The 12,482-nt window shown below is 44.3% G+C and overlaps 1 long non-coding RNA gene across 1 annotated transcript in view; it reads right to left on the minus strand.

Annotated features, from left to right (window-relative positions):
- The window catches only part of LOC128094881 (uncharacterized), a 48,026-nt gene extending 39,907 nt beyond the window's left edge, over nucleotides 1–8,119 (minus strand). Inside the window, exon 1 of the long non-coding RNA XR_008213100.1 lies at nucleotides 7,812–8,119. This is a non-coding gene — a long non-coding RNA (uncharacterized LOC128094881). The remainder of the gene's footprint in view (nucleotides 1–7,811) is intronic.
- Nucleotides 8,120–12,482: the final 4,363 nt, after the last annotated feature.

Raw genomic sequence — 12,482 nt, forward strand, 5'->3', positions numbered from 1 at the left:
ACATGAGGAACTGTGTTGAGGGCTGCAGCATTAGGAAGGTTGAGAACACTGCTCTAGACTGTCAGGTTGACAAAGCTAACTAGGGTAGGTCTGTGTTAGCTACTTTTATATCAACACAAGCTACAGTTGGGAGGAGAGAACTTCAATTAAAGTCCTTCTCCATAGCCTATGCTTCAGTTCCTGCCTCCACATTCCTGTCCTGCTTGAGTTCTTGAGGGAGTGCTGCTTACTGGCTTGCTCATCATGGCTTGTTCAGCCTGCTTTCTTTTAGAATCAAGACCCAGAAGTGGCAACATCCACAGTGAGCTGGATCCTCTTACATACATCAAGAAAATGCACCTTTATGCTTGTCCACAGGCCAATCTGGTGGGGACATGTTCTCAGTTGAGGTTCCCTCTTCCCAAATGGTTCTAGCTTGTGTTGAGTTGACATAAAACTAGGTAGCACAATGTCCCCTTGCCAATTTGATACACAAATGTATCATTATTCAACTATAACCTTTCTTTTCTCATTTCCCCCCAAGATGGTATGTTAATATTACAATATAAACTAATTCAACTTCTAAGAGTCCCATACTCTAAAAATTCAACCACCTTAAAAGTTCAGTTTCTCTGTGTGGTGGTGGCACACAACTTTAATCCCAGCACCTGAGAGGAAGAGGCAGGTGAATCTCTGTGAGTTTGAGGCCAGCCTGGTCTATAGAGCAAGATCCAGGACAGGTTCCAAAGCTACACAGAGAAACTCTGTCTCCCAAAAAAAAAAAAAAAAAAAAAAAAAGACCAAGCAACCAAACAGAACAAACAACAACAATAACAACAACAACAACAAAAATTCAGTCTCTCTAAAATACCAAAAGTTTCTTTAAAAATCCAAAGCCTTGCCGGGCGGTGGTGGCGCATGCCTTTAATCCCAGCACTCGGGAGGCAGAGCCAGGCAGATCTCTGTGAGTTCGAGGCCAGCCTGGGCTACCACGTGAGTCCCAGGAAAGGCGCAAAGCTACACAGAGAAACCCTGTCTCGAAAAACCAAAAAAAAAAAAAAAAAAAAAAAAAAAAAAAATCCAAAGCCTCTCTAAACTTTCATAACTGTGGCTTCTTGTAAAAGTAAAAATGTCTTCCTTCTTGCTCCAAGAAGGAAGAATCAGGACACAGTCCATAATCACATGAAATCAAAACTAAAGTTCAGTGTAAGGTTCAATGTCAGACTTCTGGAACTCACAATGTTCTGGCCCCAAAGTGTTGCCACAGAACACATAGCACATCTTGTAGGCTCAGACTGGTTCCACTTCACACTTGTGATACTGACATCTCTGAAATGCTATGCTCTCCTGCCGCAGCCAGGCTGCACTTTCACCGATAGCCTTTCCTGGGCTCTCTTCGGTGACTGTGATCCTGACACACAGTGCCAAGCCTCAACTTCACCCCACGATCCCCTCAATCCTAAATTTTCAAATGTAACTGAGGCTGCACCTTCACAAATTGCCTCTTCAGGTACTCTGCTCTTGCAAACAGTGCTGAGCTTAACTGCTCTCCGTGACTTCTTCATGCCTTCAAAACCAGCACCACCTGGGTGACTCTTCTACATTACCTAGTTTGGCCGCCAACATGAGAGACAGCCTCAGTTGTCTCTCTGGACCTCTGGACTACAGCTTCTGTGTGCTGACCCTGAGGAAATACTCCTAGATTTATAGTATTCAGTGATGCTAGTCTCTCCTTAACCACTGCTAATTTCTTAGCTCCAGGTAACTAGGATCAATTGCCTCAGTAAAACCAAAGCTTCAGTTCAGTGGTGATGTTTTTTGTTAATCATGGCTGATTCTTCAGCTCCCACTGACCCAGAACCACAGATTCTGAACTCAAAATAGCACACAAATGACCCTGACAGTCTTTACTTCTTTCTGAAACTTCACAAGCCAGGCCTCCATTGTTTGCATTTCTCTCAGTGTTCTTATCTTCCACAGAACAGCCTACTGAGCTCTGAACACTCAATGACTTTTTCAGCTCAAAGTTCATATGCCACACAATTCTCCCCAAAAATACGTGGTCGGATCCATCACAGAAGCACCCTCTTCCTGGTACCAGTTTCTGTCATAGTTAGGGTTTCTACTTCTGGGATAAAACACTCTGACAAAAAACAACTTGGAGGAGAGAGTTTACTTCTTTTTTCTTTGTAGTTCATCTTCCAGAGAAGGCAGGTCAAAAACTCAAGACAGGAACCGGGAGGCAGGAAGTGATACAAAGGCCATGGAGGAGTACTGCTTACTGGTTTGTTCGTCATGGCCTGTTCAGCCTGATTTCTTATAGCACCCAGGACCACTGGTCCAGTTATGGAACCACCCACAGTGAGTTGGGCCTTCCCATATCAATCATCAATCAAAGAAAAGTGCACCACAGGCTTGGCTTGCTCACAGGCCAGTCTGGTGGGGGCATACTCTCAACTGAAGTTCCTTCTTCCCAAATGACTCTATCTTGTGTCAAGTTGACATAAACCTAGCCAAAACTCAAGTCATATCTCATAGTCTATTAGGGATGAGAAAACCTTAAATTATCACAAGTGTCAGTTGCTTATCGCAGGAACTGTTTTTTTCCCTCTTATTCATATCTCTTTGGAAGAGAGTTTGACATTGTTCCTCTCTCCACGTTAGGCAAATATCTCTCCAAGGGTCCAGGGGCTTGTGATACTAGAGGCATTGTTAGTGTTGTCCCTGACCCTCAACATTCCATTTGACAGACAGCATTCTTGAAAGTTATCTCAGTTGTATATTTTGATTTTTTGGGGGGCCCCCAGCTCACAAACAATGACTCAGAGACTTATTATTAATTATAAAAAGTAAGCCTTAGATTAAGCTTGTCCCACTAGCTCTTATAACTTAAATTAACCTGCTTTTATTAATCTACATTTTACCATATGGCTTTTTACCTTTCTTTCATTCTGTATGTGCGACTCCCTCCATGTCTCATTGTCATCTCCTCCGCACCTCGACTGTCTCCTCCTACTTCCTCTTTCTGCCCGGAAGTCTCACCTATACTTCCTGCCTAGCCATTGGCCATTCAGCTCTTTATTAAACCAGTCACAACAATATCTTCACACAGTGCACAAATATCCCACAACAGTATTTCTAGAGACGCTTTTGGGAGGTAGATGGTGGGCATCAAGGGCTTGGGCTTGGGGAACTATTGCTTGATGGATATAGAGTTTCAGTTTTGCAAGATGGAAAGGTTATAAAGATTACACATTAATGGTACTGAACCTTATACTTAAAAATGGGTAAGACAGTAAATTTTATAATGTTTATTTTACCAAAATTAAAAAATAAGCAGCAGCAGTGGTGGCCCACACTTTAATCCCAGCACTTGGGAGGCAGAGGCAGGTGAATCTATGAGTTCAAGGCCAGCCTGGTCTACAAAGCAAGTTCCAGGACAGCCAAGGCTACACAAAGAAACCTTGTCTCAAACAAACAAACAAACAAACAAACAAACAAACAAACTAACTAACAAACAAACAAGCAGCATTGCAAATGCCCCTGGGAGACATATTAATTATTCTTGTAGATCATGGTCTAGAGCCTTTTATCAGGGTTCTATTATTCAGTTATGTATCAGGAATCAGGAATTGGGTGATGTGAACATAAGTAACTTAGTCCAATTCCTCAGTTATTCAGCTTATGTTTGAGTGCCTCCTGGATCCAGGAGCTGTACTTGTCTCAAGATATCAATAATTAAAAAAAAAAGACCCTTGAATCTACCTTCTTAAAGGCTCAAAAATACATTTTTTCTCTTATATTTCAAGATGGTAAAGACAAGGCCTAAAAGGAAGAGGATGAGTATCCCAGGAGAATGGAAGGATGTGAGGGAGCAGACCCATAGATACGGAGAAGGAGACCATTGTAAAGAAGGCAGTTGTGAGAGAGATGTAAGAGGGGACCAGTGGAGTCAGTGGAGATGTGGAGGCCAGCTGTGGTTGGCCTGGCTTTGAGAGAAGATGAAGAATGCGACAAGATGGAGGAACAGTGAGAGGTGGTCAGGACCAGTGGACCTGTGAGTTTTAGGGTGAAGAATAGATATACCGGAGGAGGATGGGGAAGAAGATAAAGGCCTTTGTTATGCCTCGAGGCCAGGAGGGTATGACTTGATAGAATTTGTCAGGATTGTAGAGAAAAACCACTGGGTGGAGAGTGAACAGAAGCCCATGACTACAAAGCTGTCAACCAGCCTTAGAGGATACAGGGAACAGGAGGCTCCTGGGAAGAAGGTGATTTTCCCCTCTTTACAGCCACCCTGTGTCTGCCTGCTGAATGTCAGGGGCCTAGTTTGGATGTGTTCGCCTTTTATTTCAAGGGACTCTCTGACTTCCTCTTTAACTCCCTTTGGCATCCTTGAGGTGCAGGTTAAGTGTATCCTCAGGCTCCCAGAGAGGTGATGGCTATGCTGATTCTCAGCCTCTTGGCTTTAATGAGCTTCCTGGAAGCTCCTGTCAAAGGTGTTAACTTCCCTTGGGAAGAGAATCATCATTCACTAGGGAGAAAATGGATATCTTGTGGCTGTGGGCTCTCAACCCGGTTAAAGCTGCAGGACAAATGATGACTGAACATCCTTCCCCCTTTCCGCAGAGAAGAATGAATAATCTCAGAGACGGGAGTGCAAGTCCTCAGTCACCTGCATCTGGGGAGGATGCAGGAGCTAGCATTTTCCTTCCTTGGGTGTGCATCAGTCATGGAAGGGGGATATGTTTTGTCTGTCACATGCAATCCAAAACAGGAACATATGCCTTGCAGGTTCAGGTTTTTGTTTGTAGTTAAGACAGTTAAGGGTAAGTCCCTGTCTGTCCTGTGCAGGTTGAGGGTTCTGTTTGTAGTTAAAGAATAATTTCCTGTTTGCCCAGTGTTAAGTCCTTGCAAGTTAAAGTTTCTGTTTGTAATTAAGAGTAAATTCCTGTTTAGTAAACAGCAAAACATGTTTTTCCACCTCCACTAAACTCAAGCCCCCGTTCACATGATGTCTATCTAGCCTTTTCCTTGTTTCTCCCCTTTGTAGCTTGAGTTTCTCTGGTCCTGCCTGGCCCATGGTCAGGACAAATCTCGCTCACCTGCCAGTCCCGCAGCCGCTCAAACCCAACCAAGTAAACACACAGAGACTTATATTACTTATAAATTGTATGGCCGTGACAGGCTGCTTGCTATCCGTTCTTATATCTTAAATGAACCCATTTCTATAAATCTATACCTTGCCACACGGCTCGTGGCTTACCAGTATCTTACATGTTGGTACTCATGGCGGCGACTGGCAGCATCTTTCTGTCTTAGCCTTCCTCCTCCCAGAATTCTCCTCTCTGCTTGTCCTGCCTATACTTCCTGCCTGGCTACTGGCCAATCAGCATTTTGTTTATACAGAGTGCTATCCACAGCACCCTTTTGTTGTATTTTTGTAACAGTGTATATCAGTCAACTCTCTCACCCCATGACCATCTTATCCTATAAAAAGGACCTCAGGAGGCCAGCAGGGGCCGCTCTTAGGGTGAGACAGCCAGCTGGCCAGTCCCAGGTGCACCCCAAAATACAGCTTGCTTTAGTTGGTCAATTGTGGATTTGGTCTTTTCTCCTCATGGTTTTCAGGTTTAACATTAGTATATCAAAGGCAACACCCTTCTTTCTTGATTTGTAGAAATACCCAGTAATGAAAAGGGAAGTAAAGTAGAAAAATGGTTGGTCATGTGAATTATGGCTGTGGGGGAGAGAGGATGGATTATGGTCTATTTAACAGACCCTTCAGCCTCTGCAGTTTGATATCAGAGGCATCTTTCTAGAGGTAACAAAAACAGCTCTGGGAGTGTAACAAAGTTGCTCCTGGTTGAGACTCACTGACTTAATCTGGTAACAGGGGAAGTCAGGGTTTTACTTCATATCCTCTCTGGCTGGCTGATTGTGTCAGTAGACTTAAAACTGGGTTGTTGGGGGCTGGGGGACGCAGCTCAGTAGTAGAGCACTTGCCTAGCATGTGCCAGGCCGTGCGCTCCACCTTCAGCACCCTAAAAATCAAACCAAAAAGCTAGTAGTGTTTTTGTACTGTGCTTCTGGGATAGCAGGCCCATCCCAAGACAATAGTGCCTGTGTTTTAAGTAACACTTCTGTGATTCTTACATTCTGGACATCCCAACATAAAAAGCAAGTCTGCCAGGCACGGACACCAAAGATAACACACTTCCTGATTGCCAGGGAGGGAGCGCGCATGCTCTCCTTCCTCCTCTCCTGGATCCATGCAATAATTAGCCAAAGTAAAATGAATATTAGCCCATGCTTAACTGCCTTACTGTACGCTTGCCAGCACTGACCCAGTAGTGCTAAACCAATTATTTTTTGAACTTTATGGCTTTAAATAATCCCTTGCTCTAAAATTCCCTGTACCCCTCAGCTACTTAACCACAGGCCCCTCTGCCCTAAATCCTTTTCTTATACTTTGTAGCTTTTTAAGCAAGGCCCCTCTTTAAGAAGACATAATCCCTTCTCTGTAGAAAACATGAAAGACCTTGAACAAATCAAGATTTCTCCATGGAGAATTCAGTTAATCCTGTGCTTAGAGCCTAACAAGGAAATCCATCTCTCCACCAAGCACGCCATTACCCGGACTAATGCCTGACTTGAATAACAAGCAAATTATTGTGCTTTTAATTGTACCCTGCCTGGTCACAAAGCACATCTGAGAGAGGAATGTGGCGGCTCTTCCCGAGAAGCAGGTCAAGCCTCTAATCCTCTTTTTCTTTTCACCTTCCCCTCCCCCCTCCAGTCCTTTCTCTTCCCAGCAGCACAAGGAAAAAAAAAAGACAGCTAAATTATGTTTAAAATGGGAGAGTCTAAAGAAGAAAAAAAGGCAGTAAATACCGACTTGGGAAAGGGCGAATTATCCCCGTCTCTGCGGTGTGGCTCATTTGAGAACAATCAATGTTATCATAACCCCATTACCAGAGGGCGATCTTTTTTTACCCTACACCAGGCTTCTTGAGCATCTGTGCTATTGACAGTTTGGGCTGGGTAATTCTTTGCTCTGTGTGTGTGTGTGTGTGTGTGTGTGTGTGTGTGTGTGTGTGTGTGTGTGTGTATGTGGTGGGTCTCTCCTGAATGCCATAGGATGTTCCACGCTCTGTCAAGTTGTGTCAATCCAATATGTTCCAATATGGTACCAAAGTCTCTTGGGTATGGGTGGCATTGCCAGTTACCCTGGTGGGGAACTACAGATCAAACCTTCCATACTGGGGTATATTTGCTGCATATGTTCTTCCTCCTCTACACAAATTCAGTAAATCAGGATTTTTTTTTTTTAAAGATAAGTGTGTCCTTTGTGTATATAGAATGGCATCATATAAAAAGAAAGTAAAGCATGCATTGTCAAGAGTTGGGTAGTGTATGCCCCTGTCTCAGAATCCAGGCTCCAAAGAGACTTAATATTTGATCCTTGGTCCACTAGCAAGTGTCCCTGCATTCAGGAAACTTTTGAATGCCTCTACCTTGTGGTCTTTGAAATAAATTGGGCTTGCTTTTACTCGAGAGAAGGGTGTTGGGAAGGCTTCTAAGATAAGAGCCATTGCCCAGAAGTGCTGATGCCCAGGATAGTTGAGATCGGATGGAGAAGTGGTGGGCCTCAAGCTCCTTCAGACAATGCCAGCCACCAGTCCTGTCTGAGGTCTGAAAATCAGCACCATGGAAAGCGCCCAGCAGCGGAGACATAATTCATGCGTTGCACTGCACTTCCATTGCAGCCTTAGAGGCCAACGTTGTCTCATTCTGAGGTACAAAGAATCAGCTTATTTTTAGAAACTTACCGGAAGCTTTGTTGTCTGTCCTTTAGTGGCCTCGAGCAAATGTTGGGTGGGAAAGCATTGCTGTTAACCTCCATGCCCAATAGATGGCGGTGTACATCTTCCTGAGAAGCACGGCTTGGCTGCAGCTGGTAAGAAGACCTCCTTAGGCTAAGGAAGACAAGTGCCACTCGGTGTCCTTTGGAAGACAGGCATTGCCTCCCATTGTTGGCACAAACAGCTCCAAACAATTGTACTGACCACACAAGCTTCAAGCCACATTCCGGGGAGCTAGCTGCTGACTGCTCTGAAGTGAATGCTAGGAAAATGAACCATGCCGCTAATTTGCTTGATTGGGGGTGGGGGTGGGGTGGGGAAAGGATGATCTTGAATAACAATGGGCATACTTTATTTTTCCAACATGAATAGGGGCGATGCTGTTTTAGCCCCTCTTCCAACTACTATAGTAAATGAAAGCAGCCACCTAATTAGGCCCGAATCACTAGCTGGCAGAGGAAAGATTCTGCAGAGAATTAGGCTGGAGTGGGGGAATTTGGAGAACTGAGTGTGATTTTGGAGGAGGAGAATGGGTGGGGAGGGAAAGGAGGCCAGGCTGACAGAAGGCCTTTGTAGGGCTCAGATGCCTGCAGTGTGTGGGCTGAGCTGGCCCTGACCCTGAAAGAGCAAGGGAGCAGTGGTTCCCCGAATTCATTTCCTGCAGGCGAATGACTCTTTAAACTGAGTGGAAAAAGCATCTGCTGGAAGACAGGTCTCTGAGTTGCTTTAAAAAGTGTTATAGATGTAGATGAATTGGCTTGGGAAAGAGAGCCCAGCCCGGGTGTGGCCTGGCCACCCTGCTAGTGGGCTGGGTCGGGACCCCCCAGGAAGGCTTTCTGACATACAAGAGGGATGTTACAGGCTGATCTGAGACAAGTTTGGCTGTTGGTCAGGAATGAAATAAATGCCTAGTTACAGACTGGCCCTGACTAATTGCTCTTCTCTAGCAAGACCTATGAGCCTTTCATTCCTACACCAGCAGCATCAGGAACTGCAGCAATACAGCAGGTAGATACCGTTGAAATCTTCCACTTGAAGGCTCCGTGAATTGAAGTGCTAATTTATTTGTTCAGCGATGACTTCTTGTTTTTTAGTTCGATATCACTTTAATTGAAATACTTCACTAATGCGATTTCTCACAACTGTAAACTGTCAGTTTTCACAGCTGTTGCCTTTTTCAAGCAATCTGGCAAATGTGTATGGGTAAAAACACAAACTTGGAAGGTTGAGAAGGAGTCGGCACAAGCTTCTTTCCCCACTCAGCCGGCCCACAGTCCCCCTCCCTTCAAAAACATATGGTCCTTTTCCATAGCCACACCCACTTCAATTTTGGGCACATCTGCTGTGTTTGGCTGCTAGATGTCCATCCTTCTTCTTCTAGTGTGTACCTGGTTTTCTTCAGGGAACATGTGTCTTTAATGAGTTGGACTTTAGTGCTGGGGTGGACATGATCTTCAGATGTGATAAAAATCCTTCTATTTCACCTATTCCGGCCTTATGGTTGAGCGATTTGCCAGAATTAGCAAAATAATGGCCATAAAACCTGAAATAAGACCCAGCTAACTTTGAATTTCAGATAAGTGAGATTATGTTCTTTTATTATAAGTGAATCTGAAATAGTGCATGGAACATACACAAGAAACTGTTGTCTATCTGGATTTTAAATTTAATGGAACATTATATATTTTGCATGGTGATGCTATTGGTCCCTAAAACTGTATTTGGCCCCAACTGGTCAAATTAGAATCAGAGTAGGACATTCACTGTAGATTTAGAGAAGGGTGTGCTTAAATAAACTCAAGAAAAATCGGCTGGGTCACTGAAGTGGGAGGATTTGTGCTATGACTGTTAGTGGCCATTTTTCCTACCACATGGAAGCCAATGTCACAAAGAGCAGAGATTTTTTTCATGTGACTCGGTAGATTATGCCCACTGGGCATAGCTTCTATTTAGTCAAGAGAGTGTTGAATGGATATCAGACAGCAAAAAATAGCTGTTGCCAACAGTACCCCTCTTAAACTGCTCATTCTCTCATTTTATGTGAGCCTTAGTTCAACCCCAGGACGGTGTTCACAGAAGCAAGGTTAGCTTTGCTTGTGATGGGAATGGAGACTTGAATTTCATGCCTCTCCCCTGTTTGGTTGAGTGACTTTGGAGTCATTATGGCCTTTTCAGAGTTAAATTTTGAGGTCTGAAAGCCAATGAAGAGATGACCCTTCCCCACAGAATGGATGCAAAGATACATGAGATAAAAGCATCTATCACAGGACCTCCTGTGCAGTAGGCACCCTGAGAGGTCCTCTTCCTTCAGGAATGTGCTGCATCCTGCATGGCTTGGTCCTGGAAGCCTGCCTGGAGGTGGCAAGGGAAAGAAGAACAGACACTAAAGAAAGGATGGGCACACTGACACAGAAAAGCTGGGGCCAGGTGGGCTGTGTGCACTCAGATGGAGTAATATGTCTTACTACAATAAAAGGGCCGACTCCTTAGTGCTTTTGTTATGCACAGCACAGGAGGAAGAGTTAGCTAGTCTTGGTAGGATGTTTCTGTAGGCAAGTAGTCTTATACTGTAAATATTGAGAGAAGGAAGTTGTAGTTGCTAGTTTTTTTGCACACAATGATGGAATTGTTTGTAAACACTTGTGCTTGGACACACTGTCAACGTTCACACTCAGTCCAGAGGAAGGCTTTGCCATTTCTGAGCCTGACCCCTATGGGGAAGGTCTTGCCGAATTTCCATGGGTCTGACATGGTTGTACCCATGTCAAACTCTGTAATCTACTCCATACTTTATTTGTTCCGTACGCATTCACCCAGGCTTCTTGGTTCTCACAGGGGCATTCATAAATTCTCTTATATAACTTAGTCAAGGTCTGAGGACAGGTGTGAGTTGCATCATTAGATGATCATGCATACATCACCCTTCTCCTCTGTTTGAGCACAAACCTGTGTCCCTGTGTCTGAGTTTTTTCCTTGCGGCTCTTTCAGTACTATTATGAGCAATAGAATCATTGATGGTTGCTCTCTTTCTGGTGTTTCAGTGGTATTTACTCATTTTTAATTATTGGGATATTTGCAATGTGTGGAGAAGACATTTCTTGCCTTGTTGGCCAATTTAAGTGAAATAAAGAAAAGACAGCAAGAGCACTTGTGACAATGTGTGATGCTTTCCCTGGAATTTTCTGTAACTCAGAGGTGGATATGAGACAAGGGAGGAGTTAGATGTAGATTTGCCCGTTAAATGTGAGGAATGGCTGACAGCGTTCCCTCTCCTCCCTTCATAGAGCACCTGATGAGCAAAGTGAACCCCTCAGGGAGGCCTTGGCCGAGTGACTGCATAGTAGGAGCAGAATCCAGACCTCTAATTTCCAGGCCCAGGCTCTTCACTGGAGGCTTTGTGGAACCAGCAGCATACTTGTCCTCAGGAACCTGCCAGAGGGCTCAGCTTGTCTGCCTGCTCTATTCTGAAACTCAAGGATATGTGCTACACCAGATGGGGCCTATGTCCAGTGGGATGGGAGGTTGAAAGAAGAAAGTTTTAAGGGTCTTTAGGATTGCACAGCCATGGGCAACACCATTACTCCACATTCTCTTTTGTTTTGTATTTTCCTGCCCCTTTTGTCCCCTCTTCTTATTCTCTTTCTTTTGGTTTGGATGGAGCATTTATCAATGAAGATCATCTTTCTCCTACTCCACCCTCCTCTAATTCTCTCATCCCACCCCCTCCTCCTCTGCTCCAAGAGGAGCCTTATCCAGTCCTTAGTCTTCTCTGGCTGTGAGTCTAGAAAGTGTGAATCCAAGCCTTTGTTTTAGCATCTGTGAGATAGACACAAATGTATCTATTTTGTAGGGCTCTTGGGGGAGATTAAATTAATAAATAGGAGACTAAATGTGTTAATTTACTGGTACATGCCAGTGGCTGATACAGAATAATTTCACTCTTCTAGATTCACAAAAGCTAGATTGATGGGGGAATGTCTTTTTGTATGCTGTGAAAATATGTTGCTCTGATTGGTTGATAAATAAAACTGTTGGGCCAATGGTGAGGCAGAATAGGGTTAGGCGGGACATTCTAACTAGAGAGGAGGAAGTTGAAAGGCAGAACAGAGAGGACACTGCCAGTCTCCGCCATGAGAAGCAAGATATAAAGATACTGGTAAGCCACGAGCCACGTGGCAAAGTATAGATTCATAGAAATGGGTTAATTTAAGATGTAAGATCTAGCTATCAAGAAGCCTGAGCCAATAGGCCATACAATTTGTAATCAATATAAGCCTCTGTGTGTTCATTTGGGTCTGAGTGTCTGTGGGACCATGAGGACGTGGGAGCTGGGTTGGCACAGGAAAACTTTTAGCTACACTAGATGATGGGGGTACAGTGAGTACTGTTGACATGGAAGTATTCTTAGATGCAAAGGATAGTGATGGCCTAGCAACTCTCTTCAGTGCTATGGATTTGCATCAACCTTCACTGTAGCCTATGAGGTAAACATCATCCCCTTTCCACAGATGTGAAAACTGAGGCTCACAAGATATAACTGTTTTCCCAAGGCTACACAGCTTGTGCAGAGGCTGTGTCCAGCCTCCCCTCCTCCTATCTGCTCAGTGTCAGCTACCTGCTGTAGGCAATGTAGCCTGG

This window comes from Peromyscus californicus, unplaced genomic scaffold, assembly GCF_007827085.1.
Source record: "Peromyscus californicus insignis strain IS unplaced genomic scaffold, ASM782708v3 Scaffold_4__1_contigs__length_199733344, whole genome shotgun sequence".
Classification (NCBI taxonomy): domain Eukaryota; kingdom Metazoa; phylum Chordata; class Mammalia; order Rodentia; family Cricetidae; genus Peromyscus; species Peromyscus californicus.